The 20,453-nt window shown below is 39.7% G+C and overlaps 1 protein-coding gene and 1 pseudogene across 1 annotated transcript in view; both read left to right on the top strand.

Moving 5' to 3' along the window:
- The window catches only part of ST6GALNAC3 (ST6 N-acetylgalactosaminide alpha-2,6-sialyltransferase 3), a 539,841-nt gene that overhangs the window by 440,032 nt on the left and 79,356 nt on the right, over positions 1 to 20,453 (top strand). The gene's annotated exons all lie outside the window — the stretch shown is intronic.
- LOC125174001 (small nuclear ribonucleoprotein G-like) lies at positions 10,317 to 10,537 on the top strand (annotated as a pseudogene).

Raw genomic sequence — 20,453 nt, 5'->3', positions numbered from 1 at the left:
TGGGCTGCCCGATTGTATGACAAAGCTGCCATGTCAGTTTCTTGATGTATAGAAACAGGCTCTGCTAGCCAGATGTAGAAATCTAGCAAGGTCATTTGAGGAGTAATTTCCATTTTGTGTGCTTCTTTTCCCCCTCATTGACTGTAAGAGAATGTGATGTGCCTCATTACAATGTGATTCCAGGTGCATAACACAATAATGACCTTTATGCCAAAGACTGAAGTTCATGTAATTGATAAGATAGACTCCCATTTGGTGATGTTGGAAACCATTAGCCAGAGGCAGAAACTGTGTTAACTTCTTGACATAGGAGGTCACAGGTCAAGGTCAAGACCCAGGCTGCAGCCATTTCTGGACTCGGAAAAAAGAGGAAAGCAGTGCTGCCTGGCAGCCTCTGTGAGAGGTAGAGATGTCCCAGAGCCTGTGGAAAGTGAAGGGAAGGCTTGGGGATCAAGATGGGAACTGAAGAAGGAGTAGCAGATCTCCATGGAGATGCGCCTGGGTGGTGGGCTTGCCCATGCGGGAGTGCTGTGATAGCCATCCCCTCCCTTTCTCCTTTCAGGTCCTTACTGAACTCCTCTGCTTTGCATCTGACCCAAAATTATAGTGTCTCTATAGAGGCATTGCTTCTTTTTCTCTCCTGAATCCAAGATTGATGGTGCTCAAGTGGGAAATTAAAGATTTGTTACAGAGTCTTTAGAATAACTTGGGAAAGTTAGGATTCCATTTTCCCCCACCCAGGGAACCGGTTTCCTGCCAAAGTCATGTGTGGCTTTTGCCCTTTATTGAAAACAGCCGAACAAATCAAGTCCTTCACTGGGTGATTATGGCTATTGCATCAGCTGTCATTTTGTTAAACACACATTTACAAATACATTTGTTCTTTATTGTTTTTTGTAAGTTTATTTATTGAGAGAGAGAGAGAGAGAGAGAGAGGGAGAGAGAGCATAAGTCGGGGTGGGGCAGAGAGAGAGAGAGGGAGAGAGAGAGTACCCCAAGCAAGCTCATGACCTGAGCCAAAGTCAAGAGTTGGATGCTTAACTGACTGAGCCACCCAGGCGCCCCTCCAAATGCATTTGAATACCCAAAGCTGTTCCAGACCTCAGGCCCCTTCCCAACTGTGTGCAGCTTTATCAGAGTCACTCATGGCCAGCTTCTGCTCTTGCTCTTTTTCCTGTTTCACTCTGAGGGAGGACACGGTGTCTCATATCTTCACAAACTACAGGAGCCCAAACCTAATGTAAAAAAGCAAGCAATGAAAAGGGAAAGTAAAAAGTCACATGTTATCTGAAATCTGGAGCTTAAAAAATAAAGAAGTAATAAAGAACCTGAATGAGAATGCATTCGGTCAGAGGGAAAGAGAGAGAAGTGGGAATTTGGGGGCGTTAAGCAAAGGAAACGAAACGGCTAAAATGATCAATAAAATTGCTTGTTTGTTCGTTTGTTTATTTACATCTCTGGAGTTATAAGCATCTCAGCCTGACCATGAGTTAATAGTTTTTTAGGAGGGGCCTATCGTGTGTGTTTATTGATGTTTGATTTCCAGAGCTTCTAGCTCAATCAGGGACAAAGGCTCTATGTTATACTAATGCTCATAGATGTATAATGCCTTTTTAAAATATTGCCAAGTCTGCTGTCATTTCAGGACCCCAGAGACTCTGCCTATTAGGATGGCAGGCGAGCAAAGAAATGAGTTGGGCAGAGAGGTGGCGGGGGTTAATTTCATATTTGTCATGAGATCTTGCATGATTTCCCTAAAAGATATTTAATTTCCACTGGGCATAATAACTTGCAGCTGCCGGAATATGCTGTATACTAGTGGCGAGTTCTTCTCTTTGGAGATTTATGCAAGTCGTTATTTAAAAATAGAGATCCGGGAGTTACAGCTGGCTAATTAATCTACCACTAAGGAAAGCTAAGCAAGTGACCCACTTAACTGTTTCCAGGAACCACGTCTTCGCTGAAGCGAACTTTCACAAATGTCTTAACACAGAGAACCATTTTATGATCTTCTCACAGCATAGGTGTCCGTTGTTCGTCTCCCTTTCTTTCCCAGGGACACCACTCATCCGTACACAACTTGAATTCCCATATGCTTCACCGCCTGTGTCCTTTATCCCGAGGATGGGCGCTGAGGCTCTCCTTCCTTAGTGTCTTCTTTCTCTGGATCAGTCACCTACTCAGGCAACACCCTCAGTGCCTGTCTCTTACCACATCAGCTCCAGGCCTCTGCCTGACTTCAGAGGGTTCCCATAAGAGACTCAAGCCTGTGTTTGCTCATAGTTCCTCTACTTTCTCCACATGCATGTTCCTCTCCTGGCGTAATGGTCTCTTTCCTCTCATACTGTCCCTTTACCCAGGTCACCTTTCCATTCCTCTCTCAGTGTGAATATGGTCTGTACATCCTACAAAGCAGCACTCCATCTATCCCAGGCTATATTGAGTTTTCTCCTGAAACTTGACAACAGAGTTGATATAATTAGGCCATGACACATTTTTATCCTTTGGTCTGTGAGTGCCCTGATCTTATTTTTAAATCAATCAATTAATTACTGTATTATGTTTATTCCTCTTCCCCTCCTCTACATAGACAGGCATTCTGTTGTATTTTATGTGCATTTTTGATTGCGTACATCTTTGCCAAATAATTATTATTGTTTGTATTTTGATTTACACAAATGGTATATATTACATTTTATCCATTTCTTACTTTATGCACTGTCTTTTAAAGTCTGTGTGTGTCTCTAACTCTGGGCTGTTTCATACTCCATGGTAGGCCATCTCTCCACTTTCTCCATGGTATACACACACAGGTCGCCCACTCTCTGGATCTCCCTTCTCTGAAATCCCTTGGTATTCATTTACCTTACAGCTTAACTATATGCTGGGTTTTTTTTTAATTTTCCTCTGAGTGTTTCTTGCTTTCTTGTTGTCTTCTGTGTAGCTCCTTAAAGATCAGGGACCACCTCTTGTATTCTTCCTTTCCCCACTACACCCATCCCTACCTCTGTAGATCTTCTTTGGAACTGGGTGCATAAATGGTGCTCAATAAATCCTTGTTTATTTAGTGAATTGAATAGTGTGACTTCGTAAGGATAAGTATTGTCTCTTCCTATTCATATCTCCAGTGTCTAAACTAGTGCCTGACACGTTGCAGGTGATCAGATTTGTTTGAAGCAAATGGGTATCTTGTCTTTCACATGAAACAAAGGAATATGGAATCATGGGATACACAGAGGTCAAGATAGTACATTCTAGTTTCTAATCTGCCACCAACTAAGTATACAACACCTGGCATGTTGGAGAACTTCTCTAGGTCCTGGTTAAACTGAATGATTTCACGGATCCTTATTCGCTCTAACTTGCTAAGCTTCTGTGACTTCACTAACAATTTTTCAAGTAAGAGAGTCTTCAGTATGAAATCACCTGCAAGGAATACAGAATAGACATACTCAAGACAATAGAGCATGGAAGGGGTAGAGGTGAGAGAGCAATCTTACGAGTTCTGATCTTAGGCTCCCAGAATAATTGGGAGGACAAAATTCTTGCCACCTGTAAAGTGATTAGAAAAGTATCTAACACATGGTGTGCCTATGTGGCTCAGTCGGTTAAGCGTCCAACTTCAGCTCAGGTATGATCTCACTGTTCTTGGGTTTGAGCCCTGCATTGGGCTCTGTGCTGACAGCTCAGAGCCTGGAGCCTGCTTTGGATTCTGTGTCTCCCTCCCTCTCTGCCCCTGCCTCTTCTCTCTCTCTCTCTCTCTCTCTCTCTCTCTCTCTCTCTCTCAAAAATAAATAAACATTAAAAAAAGAAAAGTAGCACAAAATAAGTGCTCTATAAATCTTTACTATTATTTTTATAAATTTAGGAAAATCTACTAGCCTTTGTTACAATCTTATGTCTGGCATTTGCAAATCTGGACTTCATGCTTATGTGCAAACAAAGCCCCAGAAATTCTAGTGTCATTGCTGAAATTAATAGTTTTCTTTTATAGGACAGTAATCACCAGACAACAGTCTGATTTCTTTTAGGTCCAAACTGTTGTCTTTTTGGTAATGGCCAAGTTCTAATTTTCATGGCTTTTGTAAAATGCAGCAAAGGAGTATTATCCTTCAAGATCATGTAGCAGCCAATAAAGATGTTAGGACAAGAATTCTGAGTTTTATGTTTGCTGTCTATCAAAACAATAACTGTTTTTCTGTAGAGCAATCACTTGGAAATGGAAACAGAATATGAATGTGTTAATATCTTATGCAGATGTTATTTTTCCCCTTAGTAGGGAAGAAGTAACTAAATAATCTAATTTGCTTTCTCTTATCTTTAGGGAAGTGAATTCAAATATTGGACAAACCATTATTAAAATTCTGAGCAGCTTTTAATGCATGAGCTTGTTTTTTGCTTTAAGGCTCCTTTTTCTCTAGGTCAAGAGGTAAAGCTATTTGTCTAAAAGAAAAAAAAAACATTAAATAGTATTGGTGATGGGCTACAGGTTTTATAACTTAACTATATTTGCTTCATGAGCAAAAATAGCATTTAATAACTATTTTATTCTACTGTTACTGGACAATAGAAGTCTTAAACAGCATTTCAGTTTGATGCTTTTACATAAAAATCCAATATGTGAATTTGTCTGTCATCTAAAGGTTAAAAAAAATCAGGTAAAAATACAAAATGGGAACTGGGAACTGCAAATGAACTGGAAATTTTTAACCAAGAAAAGATTAAAACTTCTACTCAAAAAGTTGAAGAAACAGGTAAAATGACCCATTACAAACAACATAGGAAATAACTATGAATCATTGGTTTGAGAACTCAGAAACACTGGAATAAACTACGACTTTACACGGTGAATGGGGAATTTCAAAAAACACTTTGTCTTTTTGGTTTTGTTTATTTTTGTTGTTGTTGGTGGTGGTGGTGGTGGTGATGGTTTTGGGTATTTCTGGATGCATAAACTTAATTTAGGAGGGTACCAAAAATTTGTATTAAAGTAAAGATGAGCTGTGTTCTAATAATGTGTTTCTGTTTTCTCAGGTAGTTCTCAGCTAAAGCTGCCATTTATTTCCATATGCTGTAAAGTGAAATAAAATATACGTCTTGGGGGTGCCTGGGTGGTTCAGTTGGTTAAGCGTCTGACTTCAGCTCAGGTCATGATCTTATGTTTCGTGGGCTCAAGCCCCACATCCAACTCTGTGCTGACAGCTTGGAGCCTGCTTTATATCCTCTGTCTACCTCTCTATGTGCCCCTCCCCAGCTTTCTCTCTCTCTCTCTCTCTCTCTCTCTCTCTCTCTCTCTCAAAAATAAATAAACATTTAAAAAAACTTTTTTTTAAGATATAGATTTTGAATAGCCAGGATGGATTGCCATGAAAATTAAAGGAGATGTGTGGAAGGCAATCTGAAAAATCTAAAGTTCTATACACATATTTGTTTCTGCTGTTATTGTATTCAATAAAAATCAGAACAATGCCTATGATGTATCAGGAGCTACTTTAGGCACTGATGATTCAGAGAAATGATAATACTGATCTTTACTTTCAAGGATTTATGATTATATTGGGGAAATAGAGAATGTCAAATGTATTGTAAGTGCAATAAAAGAGACAAGCCAGGTGCTTAGGAACATAGAATGAGATCCCTGACTAAGTTTTTAGAGTCAGATGTCAGAGAAGGTTAAGGAGAGGAGAAGAAGGGAGTCCCAGGTGAAGATGGCATGACTGTAGCCTTGAGTTGAAAAATAGCACAGTATATTCCCAGTCAGTAAAAGGATCAGTATGACTAGAGCTTAAAATATCAAGCAGAAAATAGCAAAAGGTGAGTCTCAAGAGACCAGATCATAGAAGGCCTGTATATTCGGTTAAAGGTTCAGGTTTTACCCTGTTGGTGATGGAAACCCGGTGAGGCCAAGGCATAACGTAGGCACTCAGGGGGAGTACAGGAGGTTCATTCGAGGGTCAGGGAGAGCATGAGGAGGATATTGCTGTAGTCCGGGTGAAAGTCTGTGAGAGCAGGAACCTAGGCAGGGAGAATTGGATACAACAGAGAAGGCAAATCTGAAAGAGTAAAGAATGGCAATGTGTGGTGATTAATTTTGTGAGCACTGGTGAGGATGACCCTCAAGTTTATAATTTGACTGATTCGATGATTTGCAGTACAATTTATATACAGAATACTGAAGGAGAATCAGGTAGAGGGGATAAGATATATGTCCATTTTTTGGCCATGTTTATCTCAACATTTCTATAAGACATTTGATTGAAGGTGTCCAAGAGGCAATTGGATATATGGCCCTGACTTGTGAGCAACAGATCTGGGTAGGAAATTCAAATTTGTAAGTCATAAGCATAAAAGTAGTAGTTAAAACCCTCAGAAAAAAAAGGTAAAGACGGAAGCCTAAGAATGCCAGCATTTAAAAGTTGGGCCAATGAGAAAGCCAAGAAAGATACCAGGAGACAGTGAAATGGGGTCTGAGGTGACCCAGGGCAGTGTCATGTCACAGAGGCCAGAAGAGTAGAGGTTCATGAAAGTGGTAAGATCCAAAGTGAAACCAAAGCAATGAAATCCAGTATAGGGACTTAAAACAAATCCTGTAAATTTAGAAAGCCATGACTTTAGGGGACCTTATTGGAGCAGTTTCACTACAAGGTGGCAGGAGAAACCTAACTGCAGTCAGTTGAGGAGTGAATCTGGGGTGAGTGAGCACAGTCTTTCTTTGCAGAGAATTTGGGATGGGAGGAAGTAGAGGGATAGGATGGCAGCTGGAGGAAATTCTGAATCAGGACCAGGTTATTTTAAGAGCAGAGTCGTTGAAGGAAGGGTGGAGGTTGAAGAGAATGAACCAATAGTGGGAAAAGGGAAGCCTACATGGTAAAAGAGAAAAAAAAAATGATGTAGTGTGTTCCCAAGGAAAGTGGGAGAGGTGGCCCAGGCAGGGTGGGGTATCCATAGGAAAGGTTAGTCTTAAGCAGGAAGGACTTAAACTCTTAAGCCTCTGAGACTGGAAGGACAACTAGAAGGAAGAGAGAGGATGATTGTCGGGGAGAAGGAGAGGCAGGTCATGCTTCAAGGATTCAGGACAGAGTTCATAGCATTTAGTTACTCATTCACCTGAGGACCCATACAATGCCTTAGCAGATAAAATACCCTTCAGAAGTCCCTCATAATCCTTTCAGGGTTGCTGTCTCACCAGCCATTGAAACATTCCCTCTGTACCCTTGGTTCTCATGCTGCTCCTCTCCCATCTCCATGCATGGGCTTTTCTCCAGCGGTGCTGGATACCCCCAACACACAGTGTTCCCCTTGGAATACCCATTGACCGTCCTCATTCAAATAAACTATAAACTATTTCATTCCAAGATATAAATATCTGACACCCAGCTAGCTGGGCCAACCTTCCCAGGAGCATTTGCCCTTTAGATGGATATTCTGGCTGTCAGGGGCCTTGCCTTATTAGACCTCACCCCTCCATTCAACCTTTCTTCCCACACTTCATCAATATGCATACTCTGGTCTCGTCGCACTTGTCTTCACTTTTTCAAAAAGTGAAGCACGTGGTATGGAAATCATATAGTTGGAATAACAATTAGGACAGTGAAGATTTTCTGAGTCATCCCCATTGTCCTACCTGGCAGGGGAACACCTGTCACTCTGTACAGGCAGCTCTGTACAAAAGGGTGCTGCAGCTTCTGATACCGCATGATCCAATATACATTACCTCCATTCATTAGAAGATTTAACCTACAGATTAGGAGTACTCTTTACCCCTTAGTAGGGGTACTTCCCCTACTACTTAGTAGTAGTATTTCCTTAGTAGGAAGTTAGGAAAATTTGAATCAGCGCTGCTTTTTAAAAATCAAGCTTACTGCTGTTTGCTGGTTAGTGTTACAATCACAGAAGCAAAGACTAAGCCATTTTCTCCTTAAAAAAAAAAAAAAGTGTTTTTCATTATGCCCAAACAATCTCCAAATGAATAGAAGAAAAAAATGCCCACAGGCGCTCTTGGGCTCAGCATCATACCCAGATGCCTTAACCCCAGATCTACTAGCTATGCACTGGTAATAAAATAACCCAGTGGCTCTGGTCTCTACTGAGTCTGGATCTAGAATGTACAACTTTATGATGAGGGGTACTGGTTTTAGAGTCAAACTGACTTGCTTCCTGACTTCACAACTCTGGGACATATCTCAGAGGGCTGTTGCGAGGATTGAGTGTGATCATGAATTTAAAGGGCTTAGCGTTCTTGCTAAGTACATAGTAAGTTCTCAATAAATGGAGGCTGCTGTTGAATTATTACTATTAACAATTCATGCTCTGATTTAAGAAACTGCCTGGCTTAACTGGCCTCAGGAAGAGGCTGGAACTGCTTTCTCACCCAGCTTCAGCTGTACGGCTGTAAAATGATGGGTTTCCTTTTCGGATATACCCACATGCTTACTTCTCTCTCATCACTGATGCCTACTGTCTGGAGTCATTAATGATTGGCCACTTAGGGCAATCGTTTCCCTGAGAACCAAATGTGCTTACATTCAGTGGCACCCACTGTAATGCAGTTACTTTTTTCCAATAATGTTCATCTAGTAGATAGGCCCAGGATAAGTGAGGTCCATAATGATAAGCTACCTCCTCTTTGTTCATTTTGAAGAGACTCATTAGGGACAGTGGTCCTCAGCGTTAATGAAATGATAGCATCTAATTATAGAATTACAGTTATACACACAAGTGCCAGAATTAGAGGACTTGCCACCTAACAGGTAATGTCACTGCCTGCACCTTGCTCTTGTTCTTTAGGATGCCTCCACCTTAGTCCAGATCTCATCCTTTCCTTGGGCCTGTTTTGGGATTCAGCCATCTGCTGAATGCTGGTAAAAGCCTAAGCTATAAACAGCTTGCTTTTTGGTAGAACAACTCATGCCTGAGAAAGTTGATAATGATTTCAGAATTTCTTTTAATTGAGTTTTTAATTACAACACAGCAAATATCCCATTCATATGTAATTTTGACAAAGATGACAAGCAATTTCATATTCTTTGGAGATCATTTGACAAGTGTGGAAGCCTATATTAAATACCAACTGCCTTGTTTTTTGGACAGGAGTACCTGACAACCACTTATTCAGGGAAGATCGGGAACTGGAGCATCTGGATCTCAATAAATTATTTGACAGAACAATCCAAGTGCTATAACACAAGCTGCTACTGGGAATGTAAATCTGATTGGCTGGCTTAGAATCTCGTTTTTCTAATTTATAGCCCACATATTATGAATTGGGATACTGTACAGCCAATGGGTGTTTGGACAGGTTTTACCATAAATAATTTTTTTCTTTCTTTAGACTATCAGCACAACAGATAAAATATGCAAATAAGTTCTTCTGAAACACAAAGCTTAAACTTGAGATGGGTACCATGATTCTCTATTTTTTTTCTCCTTTGGCATTCACTTAAGAGTTCCAGAGCTCCAGAACTACAATTAGACCAAAGAAACTGCTGCATGCCAAAGAGCAGGGAACCAGTTCAACAATGGCTGGTCCCTACTAGCACCTCCCATAAGTTTTCAAAGGTCATTTGTATGGCCATTACAATATCCAGAGGTCCCAGATGAGGGATCTTTTTCAACTACAGAGCAGTAGTCCTCAAACTTTGGATTTTGGAGACCAGGAAAGAAATTCTTAATTGGAGCCCTACTAAGTTCACCTTCTTAGTTTACCAATTAAAGATGTGTAAATTTTTTTTCCCTTTTCACTCATTTGTTAATTTGTGACTATCTATTGAGCACATGCTATCTGTTGCTACTAAAGTATGCCCTGGGAATGCAATGAAAAACAAAGCTAGATGTAATCTATACCCTCAAATATTTTATGGGCTTGGTGGGGGAGACAGTTATTGATAAATTATACTAATAGTTGTAAAATTCACATTGAGATAGGGACTGTGAAGGAAATAAATAAAATGGTTCTCTTAGAGCATGTAACACATTAATTTTATATAGACAGAAAAGGTCAGGAAACCTTTCTTCTTTAAAACGTGCTGGGAGAGGGTTGCCTGGGTGGGTCAGTCAGTTGAGCATCTGACTCTTGATTTCAGCTCAGGTCATGAGCTCATGGTTTTTTGAGTTTGAGCACCCCCCCCCCCGCCCCCCCCCCCCCATGTGGGGCTCTGCACTGGCAGCATGGAGCCTGCTTGGAATTTTCTCTTTTTCCCTTTCTCTCTGCCCCTCCCCCCATTCATGCTGTCTCGGTCTCTCACAAAACAAATAAATAAACTTTAAAATTGTACTGGGAGGTTTGGAGGCATCTTTGAGCTTGCTAAGTAGACACCATGAGCAAAGCCTACCCTGTTGAGTTAAAAACATTTATGGACAAGAAATTATCATTGAAATTGAATTGTGGCAGACATTTCCAAGGAATATTGCAGGGGTTCAGTCCTTTTTTGAATCTTGTGATAGATGACTGTGTGCAGATGGCAACTGTGGGCAACAGCACAATATGAGAATGGTGGTAATATGAGGGAATAGTGTCATCATGTTAGAAGCCTTGTAATGAGCGTAAACAATGAGTGTGTTCACCAGAAGAAATCAGCTGCTTCTGAATATCCCCTCTCCACAGCACCTGTTTTACTACAATATAAAAATCAGGCCATGTGCATTTTCATATTGAACTTTTTTGTTAAATAAACTTTTGTAAGAGTAAAAAAAATAAAATAAAATAAACTTGTGCTTGGCCTCAGCAGGTCTCAGACTATACAGGGCCTTGTAGCCCATGATGAGGATTTTTAATTTTATGCCAAGAGTGATGGAAAGTAATTATTAAAGAATTTTAAGAGAGTCCTCTGAATGCCACTGGACAATGGATTGGAGGGCAGGAAGAGTGGAAGGAGTGAGATCAGGTGGAACAGAATGTTGGTGCTATAGATATGATTAGTGTGACAGCCATGTGATGGTGAGTCGTTGGATTTGAGGGATATTTTGGAACTGGAACTACTAAAACTCATTGATAGATGAGGGATGAGGGAAGGAAGAGAAAGGTATTGAGGATGACTGAATATTCCTGGCTTGAGCAACTTGCCATTTCCTATACCATTTACCGAGATAGAAGGACCAAGAGAGGAACACATAGAAGCAGAAAGGATCCCTTTTTGGGCTTGTTAAGTTTAAGGTGCCTATGAGATATCCAAAGCAGGCAGATATATGAATCAGAAGTTTGGAGACGTATTTTGCTGCTAGATACACATTTAGAAGTTGTCAGCGTATCGATGGTATTAAAGTCATGGAAGTAGATAAGATTTCAGAGAAATGAACATTATGGAACTTAGAACATTCTGAGACTTGATACAGAAGGGAGAATCTTCAGAGCATCTTTCTATGAAAAGGACAGCATTTTAACACCCACAAAATAGGAAGAACATAATATCTGTTCTTTAAATTAAGGACATTTCATTGCATGAAATCCTCCCTCCATTGTCCTTACCATTCCTATTTTGCTTCAGATCAGTCAGAAGTTTGTCATGGAGCAGCCGTTGCAAACCACTCCCCTAGAGTTTCTGCGACTGCCTTGGGTGGGAAGGACCTCATTTTAGTAGCAGAACTTCTTATCCACTCCCAGTTTCACTTGACCTCTTAGACTCTTCAGGCTTAAAAACACTTCTGGGGTTCGCACTCCTGCATGGCTCAGTCGGTTAAGCATCCCAGTTTGGCTCAGGTGATGATCTCACCACGTGTGAGTTCAAGCCCCACGTTGGGCCCTATACTGACAGCTCAGAGCCTGGAGCCTGCTTCGGATTCTGTGTCTCCCTCTCTCTTGGCCCCTCCCCTGTTTGCAGTCTGTCTCTCTCTCTCAAAAATAAATAAACATTAAAAAAATTTTAATAAATAAATAAACACTTCTGGGGTTTCTAAACCAAAGTCATCCACAGAGTGACTTAAGATCCTACCATATGACATCAGTTCCCTCCTATCCTGAAATGTAAAGTCAGTTACCACCTACACACTTTGTGGCATTCCTAAGTCAGAGGGCTACACTGTCAATTGTAGTGTAGTTATATGTGTGCATCGGGGTGAATTAACACTTACATAGCCACCTCTTCCTCCTGTCCATCATAGTATGGCACCCATCCCGGTGTTCTTTGCTAGTGGACCTAGTAAGGGTTTCTGAATTGTCTCATCACAATGTTCCAGACAGCCATGATCAATCAGATTGAATGTGGAAATTATTGTAATGATACTACTAGCAATAATAACCATGTATTATCATACTTGTAACTATTATTACTAGTAATATTCTTAATGCTTTGTGTCATGCTCTGCACTAAGGGTTGTCCATTCCTCAACTTATGTAAGCCTTCACCACAACTTAGAAGGTTGGTTCCATCTTACAGGTGAAGAGGCAGAGTCTGAAAGATGGGCTTCCCAGGTGTACATCCCATTATTGTTTTTACATTGTTTTATAATAACATGCCATTATCTGCAATGGTGGAAACTCGCTGGGACTCCATACTTTCCCTCTTCAAACCCTCAGCACCTAATAGTGCTTGGCACATTTAAGGTGCCTGATAAATATTGAAGATGGTATATACTCTATAGTGACAGAACCCTTTTGAAGGGTGGTGGTTGTGTCTTTGATGATTTAGAATCTCTTGCAGCTTCTAGCATAATTCTCCATAAATATTTGGAAGGTTGAATATGTGGGTTTAAAATGGGCCGAAAAACTCCTGGAAACTAAGAAGGTTCTGACGGCACTGCTGGTGGAGGGATTACCACCAAAGGAGGATTAAGAAGGTGCATCACCTAATATGCTGTGGCGGCAACTGTGGGTCTGATTCTTACTGAAGCATTCTTATTCATGACCTGGGTGGAGAAAAGGAAGAAGCTGCTCATTTTTGGAATTCACTAATAATTTCAATTTGGAAAGTATGGTGAGCAGCTCAGGCAACAGAAATAAAAGGCAAACAACCTGGGAGACTTGAGGTATGTCGGCTGGGAATAGTAACTTTGTGAGCATTTGAAAAAGGCAAGGCAGTGCATTCACCTGGGGGAAGGGAATCCAAACACAGAGCTGTTCTCAGGGAAGCAGATGCCAGAGCACAGCGATGCCAAAGTAGGCCCAGGGGGCATAGTGGTCTGCAAATTAAATTCAGGCCAGCCAGGCAGTCTGGCAGAATGAAAGGGAAGGCCAGGTTGAGGCTGCCTGTGCAGAAGGGCACGGAATAACAGTTCCTCTGTGGACACTTGGAGCTGGGCAGCACCTGGCACCACACGCTCTCTTCCCACCACCTCATTACTGGGGAAGCTCAGGCAATTTGGAAGAAGAGCAGAGAATAGCAAAAAGAGTGAATGAATTCAGGAAAGGACGTGGATGAAAGATCAAAAGAATCAGATAGCTGTAGTTTAGTTGCAGAAAGCTAAAGGGAGGAGGAGGGAAAGGCCTGGAAACTCAAATATCCAAGTCTACTCTGAAATAACCAACTGGAAACTTGCAGAATACCCATCAAATTGAGACCTTTCAGATGAAAATGGACATTTTCTTCCAAGCCATGGGCTTCTTGCCTGAACTGGCACTCTGCCTACCCAGGTGCTCAGTAAATACTGTCTTGTAAAATAACCTTCCTTTGCCAGAAGAGTATAAGATCCGGGAAATAGACCAATAGGAAGCACATTAGAAAATCAGCCAACCCTTTCCACCCTTTCCTTAGTGCCCAGTGAGGACAGGATTAAAGGAACTAGATTTCTGTTGTGTTTTTCAAGTCAGAGTCTTTCAACAATGAAGTTGCCTCTTCCCATTCAGATAAATACAGAGCAAAATAGAAAGCTCTGGAGCACAGGGAATGCCTAAGACACGGTTGGATAGCCTTTGGTTAAATCCTATTATTGCAATTTCCTTTATGTCAAGGGGACTGGGGGGATGCTAATTTTTTCCCCTCCCAGGCGGTGGAGGAGGTGGGTAGTGAAAGCTGTACCTCTGAACTAAAGGTGGACTTGGTGGAGTTGAGTTTTAAAAATCCAAGTAGATGGATTAGGGGTTCTTTGTTTTATAGAAAGAAGTCTCTGAAAACAGCAACTACCTGGCTGCTATTGAGTCTTTGTTTTCAGACCAACTCCACTGTTCTTAACCTGGAGCCCGAGATAGTCAAGTATTCAGATTCCCAGCCAGTTGCAAAGCAATCACACACCTGTTATTAAGCTCCAGCATCAGTGGGCTTCTTGCGCTCCTCAAACACGCCAACCCTCTGAAACCTACTGTTTCCCTCTCTGCTGGGCTTCCTTACCCACCCACTTCCTTGTCCTATTCCTGCTTTCTGCAGGGCTGGCTCCCTCTTATTCCTCTCTTCTTAACTTAAATATCGTCTCTTTTAGAAGGTATCTTTTTGGAGTGATTTTGCCTCCAAATAAGAGGAAATCATGTTAATAGAGGCTCCAGCCAGTAGGAGCTAAAAAGAAGTTCAGAGTAAACAGTCCGTCCAAACCATGGCTCAGCTCTGACTTCAGGGACCCAGGAGCCCATTACTGTGCTCCACCCCTCACCGCATATGGCTTCCATCTGCATCATCTCAAGATGTCTGGTCCATCCCCAGCATCACATCCATGCTGCAGACAGAATAATATACGAGGAGTAAAGGAGGGTGAAAGGCTTTTTTTCTAGTGATGCTCTTTTTGTGCAGAAAGGGCCACTGGCTCCAGAGACCCCTATGTCTAATTAGTTAGAACTGTGCCACGTGCAAAAGAGTCTGGGAAATCAATATTAGCTTCCCAACCTCTGTAGTAGAACAAGGCCAGGAAGAAGGGGGCACGTGGATAACTTTCAGGTAGCCAAACTTCAGTGACTGCCATGGTATTTGCCCTGGCCCTGCTTGGTTATTCTGTCTCATAATTCCCTGCTTCTCTTCATGGCATTTCTCATAGTTTGTAGATGCACATTTGTAGTCCCACTGGAATGTGATACATATTCTTTCTATGCCTGGCTGTTTTACCATTCTATCACCAGAACCTAGCTTTGTGCCTGACAAATGGAAGGCACTTAATAAATATCACTTAATTCAGAGGCTAGTTGGCTGCTAGAAGAAAAGAGAAGCTACCTCTGAAATCATGTAATCACAACCTCCCAGGAAACTAGGATTCTGGCTGTCGACATTTGATTTTCACACAGATCCTTTTTTATTTATTAAAAAATATTTCAAATATAAGGAGATATGTATATGTGAAAGAAAATAATGAACATTCAAATACCTGCCACCCAGCTCTATCAAATTCACAGATTTTGCCAGAGGCCTTTGAGGTCTGTTAATATTGTTGTTGAATTTAAAAACAAAACACTGCAGATGCAGTTGAAGTCCCTGTGTCTCTTTTCCTGTTTCTCTGCTCCTGCTTCTGCTCCTGCCTTTCTCTGCCTGGAGGCAACCACTGCCCTGAATTTGGGTTTACCAGTCTAGTATGTGTTTTTATATTACGACTGTCTATATACATCCTTAAGCAATATAAAACTATAGCATGTTATTTTGTGTGTTCTTAAGCTGTCTATAAATACTATATTTTGTTCAAACACTATTCACATTATATAAATCTAAAGTATTATTGTCCAACCTTTTTAATCTACCTTGTTATTGATGTTTAACCATATTTTTGCACATAGCTATGCAGTGTCACAGTGTGAATATACCACAATTCAGTTACCCATTTTTCTCTCCATAAACGTTCGGATTTATCATTTAAAGTCTTTTCGTATTACAAATAATGATACTTACCATTAACATTCTTCAACATGTTTCCTTGTCATATGTGTGAGGATTTCTTAGTGTAAAGTGTATACCTAGAAGTAAAATTACAACATAAAGGAAGTATATGTCTTCACTTTTCTTTGATTTTGCAAGAGTGTACTACAAAACGTTGTGCCAATTGATATCCTCACAAGTAGTGGATGAGAGAAACTGTTCTGTACTCAACACTTGATATCAGACTCTGATTTTTGTCAATCTATTGATACAAAGTGATATCACATTTCACAGAGATCAACACATGTGTTAAATTTATTCTTAATTATATTTTAGTTATTGTTGTGAATGAGGTACTTTTCATATTATTATTCTTGAATGACCTGTTACTGCTCTGTAAAAATCCTGCCATTGTTTTTATGTTGATCCAGTATTTAGCCACCTTGCTGAACACGTAGTAAATTCTAACAGTGTGTAGATTCTCATCGATTATTTATGTAAACAAACTGACCATTTGTACAGAAATACAGCATTGTTTCTCTTTCTAATATGTACCTCGTTTTATTTTTCTTGTCTTATTGTGTTGACTGAGACTTTCTAACAGCATTAGAATAGTGACAGCAAGCATCCTTGTCTTATTCTAACTCTAATGGTGACATTAAGTTTCATTGTTAAGCTTGATCCTTGCTGTAGATTTTTGATAAATAATAATTATCAAGTTTAGAAACTTCCCTTTTACTTTAATTTCCTAACAGTTTAAACATAAGTAAATGTTAAATTTCATTAAATATTTTTTGACATCTGTTGAGTTCACCATGGATTGTTTATTCTTTAATTTGTTGATTACTAATATTGTATAATGCATTAATAGATTTTCTAATGTTGAAACATCTTTTCATTCCTAAGATAATGTACATTGGTTATCAAGGGTGTTTCAAAGAAACACCTGGGTCTTTTCCTAAAGGACAAGAAACCTTAACATTTTTGAACAATTATTATTTTGATTTGACTTCATGTAAGTTTCTCTTTAGATCTGTGTGTGTTTGGCACATCATTTCTTTATTTCTTTCATTTTTTGGATTTTCTATATTTTAAAAAATGGAACATGTGAAAGTTGTATAATAGTAACAAAATATATGCACAGGGAGAGAGGAGGAAGATGGAAGTGTTAGCTCTGCTTATTTTGGACCATGAAATGAAGGGGAAGAACTTCTGATCAGCAGAATTTCTAGGGTAACTTGATTGAGTGGCATAATTAGTTTATTTCCTGAGTAGGTGAATCATGCTGGCCATTTGTCTAGAAACCTGGTGACACTTGTATCTAGTCATTTAAGAAAGAAATCCGTAATTGCCCCAGGTAGCTGGGAATTGCTTGTGAAGTAGAAAGGCTTGTCTTCCTAAAAGCTATCCTGGGTAGCACTGAGGTAGCTGGTGATGGAGAATGCATCTGCTCTTATTCTTTTAGAGCCACTTTTGGTTTTTCTCTGTTTTTATTCATCTTTGGTAATCACATCAGTTTTGAAACTTACATACATGTAAAACCTTTTGTAGTTCTAATACTCAGCAAAGGAACTATGCTCTGTTCAATGATTAGCGCTTCCATATTTTAAAAATTATTTCAATATAATTGCTCTTGGTGGTAAAACTGCCAGGTCATTGTAGAAATAAGGTTTTGATGGTTGTTGAACAGTCCTGTTTCTGAATATCTGTTCTAATTGTATGCACATATTCGTACAATTACTGTATTACCAAAAGAACTGTATACAAATAGTAGCAATAATGTGATGTCCTGGTCTGTTGGCTTTAAAAAAGATTTCAGAAATTGATTAAAACACTTAATGTTGGTTTTTAACTCAAGGACTTGTGAAGCAAATGACTCATTCCACTTGGAAACGTGTTACAGAGAGAATATTCTTTTCTCCTTCCCACTTCATTCTATAGAGCATAGGGGGAAAGATACCAAACTCCTGGGAGTTATCTCCTTGATTAACTGTGAAGTAATAAACATAGGAAGGCAGCAACAACTCAAGCAGTTGGGTACTAAATCTCCACCTTTATGGCCCGCATTTGCCAACTGTCTCCATATTTGACAGATAAAATGCATCTGTGAATTTTAAGCTTCTCAGGTTACAGTTAAGATATGTAATTAGATTTCAAGATATACATCTTACCCAAAACTTCTGCTATGGCGGGGAAAGCCAATTAACTCAGGTTTACTCAGCTTCGAAACAAAACTTCAACTTAACAATGGATGGAAGAACCTAACTAATGAGAACACTCCACATGGCACATGTTATTGTTTGTTGGAGACACTGTGTGCTCTGGGACACAGGCTCTTACTTTTCTGAAAGCTAGAGTCAGGAGGTTTACTTGGCTAATAAAGCCAGTTCCTTAAGCGATATAGTTTGATGCATGAGCAGGTGGAAATTAGTATTTTTAACATTTGCTGCATACAGTTTTCTAAGCATTTATACTCATTGGATGGAAGTTAACTATCTAAGAAACTGTATTAACTCAAACAGGCCAGTGAAAAACTGCTTCAGTGCTCTGAAGCAAAACTACATTCCAACTATGTAAAAGTCTGTGGGCCGCTAAGGACTAACTTCAGGTTAGAAATTTCCAATCATAATGACTATGATGATTGAAGTAACTAATATTGCCTGAGCAGGCATATATGTAAGCTCTTCCTAGATATTAGGTAAGCATTAACTTATTTATACTCATGAAAAGCATACACAATAGGTATTCTGTCATTTTATAGTTAGAAATGGAGGTTCAGAAAAGTAGAATAATTTGCCCAAGTTTGTCTAAGTGTCTCCCTCTCTCCTCTGTGAAATGAAAATAGACTAGCTGATTGTTGCCTTTTGTAAAATAGCCTTAATGCCCTTAAAAGTAAAAGCTTCCTTGGATCATATAAGAAGAGATTTCATTAAGACAGTAGATATATCAGCTCATTAGAGCAAGCATATATGTTATTGTTCACAGACACAAGAAATTCATGTGGGATGAAGTTACTATATACCTTCAAGAAGATAGTAGTCTAATCAGGCAGATAAATACATGAGGAATTACTTGAAATAATTAAAAAACAAAATGTCAAGAGATGCAAGGTAGGCCGATACTTAGAAGTGAATTGTAATTCCTCTGGACTTCATTTGTATCAGCAGTGAAACGATGGGGCAGGGTGGACAACTACTTCCCTTAAAAGTTTCTTCCTGGGGCGCCTGGGTGGCTCAGTCGGTTAAGCGTCCGACTTCGGCTCAGGTCACGATCTCGCGGTATGTGAGTTCGAGCCCCGCGTCGGGCTCTGTGCTGACTGCTCAGAGCCTGGAGCTTGTTTCAGATTCTGTGTCTCCCTCTCTCTCTGACCCTCCCCCATTCATGCTCTGTCTCTCTCTGTCACAAAAATAAATAAAAACATTAAAAAAATTAAAAAAATAAATAAATAAAAGAAAAGTTTCTTCCTGCTCCCTGACAGAGGTTGGGGAGCCTGAGTGCATATGCACAGATCAATTTGGAGAACACAGCCAGTGCTGGCTATCAAAGCAAAGTGGGGCGGGTCATTCAAGATCTCCTGGAGATGAGATTGGAACAGGATCCAAAGAAGGTGAGACATATTGATTAGTTCAGAGGGGATATTCAGATATGAGGGTAAAGGTAGAATGAGGATATTGATCGAAGTGGAGATAGAGTGAGAAAATAGCAGGTATAAAGAAAGGTGCAGAGTGACAGATTGAATAAATTTTTCTAAAGTAGACAGGTCAGGAAAATTGAAGGAAGAAGTTGATAAAGCACCTTAGGATTACCAGTGATCAACTTGTTTTAAGCCCCTGTGTGTCAGAACAACCAAATCAGAAACTCTGGGAAGTAGGATGGTGTGTGTTTTTTTAAGGTTTATTGAGATATATAATTCACATATCACATATTTCACCTGTTTAAAGTTTATAATTCAGGGTTTTTTAGTACTGCGCTGTGTGTCCATCAGCACAATCAATTTTAAAACAATTTTTATCACTCCCCTCAAAACTGTACCTGTTAGTAGTCACTCCCCAATATCCCTAATTCACCTCCCAGATCTAGGCAGCCACTAATGTATTTTCTGTCTGTACAGATCTGCCTGTTCTGAATATTTCATATAAGTGGAATCATATAATAGATAGCCTTTTGTGACTGGCTTCTTTCATCTAGCATGATATTTTTAAGGTTCATCAATGCTGTATGTAGAATGTATCATCACTTCTCTATTTTTTATAATGGAAAAATACTCCATTATGTGGATATATACCTATACATTTTATTTATTCATTTATCAGCTAATGAACATTTGTATTGTTTCCACTTTTTGACTGATATGAATAATTATGCTATGAACATTCATGAACAAATTTTGTTTGAACACATGGTTTCATTTCTCTTGGATATATACCTAGAAGTGGAATTACTGGATCATGTGCTAACATTTTGAGGAACCGACAAGATTGTCTTTCAGAGCAGCTACACCATTTTATATCCACAGCAGCAATGTATGAGAATTTTAGTTTCTTCATCTTTGGCAACACTTGTTATTATCTTATCTTTTTGGTATTATTCATCCTAGTGGATGTAGAGTGGTATCTTATTTGGGTTTGATTTGCATTTCTGATACCTAATGATGTTGAACATCTTTTCATGTGCTTATTTTCCATTTGTCAATCTTCTTTGGAAAAAAGTCTATGCAAATCCTTTGCCATGTTTTAAGTGAGCATCCTTTTGTTT

This window comes from Prionailurus viverrinus, chromosome C1 (assembly GCF_022837055.1).
Source record: "Prionailurus viverrinus isolate Anna chromosome C1, UM_Priviv_1.0, whole genome shotgun sequence".
Taxonomy (NCBI): Eukaryota; Metazoa; Chordata; class Mammalia; order Carnivora; family Felidae; genus Prionailurus; species Prionailurus viverrinus.
Note: the sequence above shows the minus strand (reverse complement) of the source record. Positions and strands in the feature narration are given on the sequence as shown.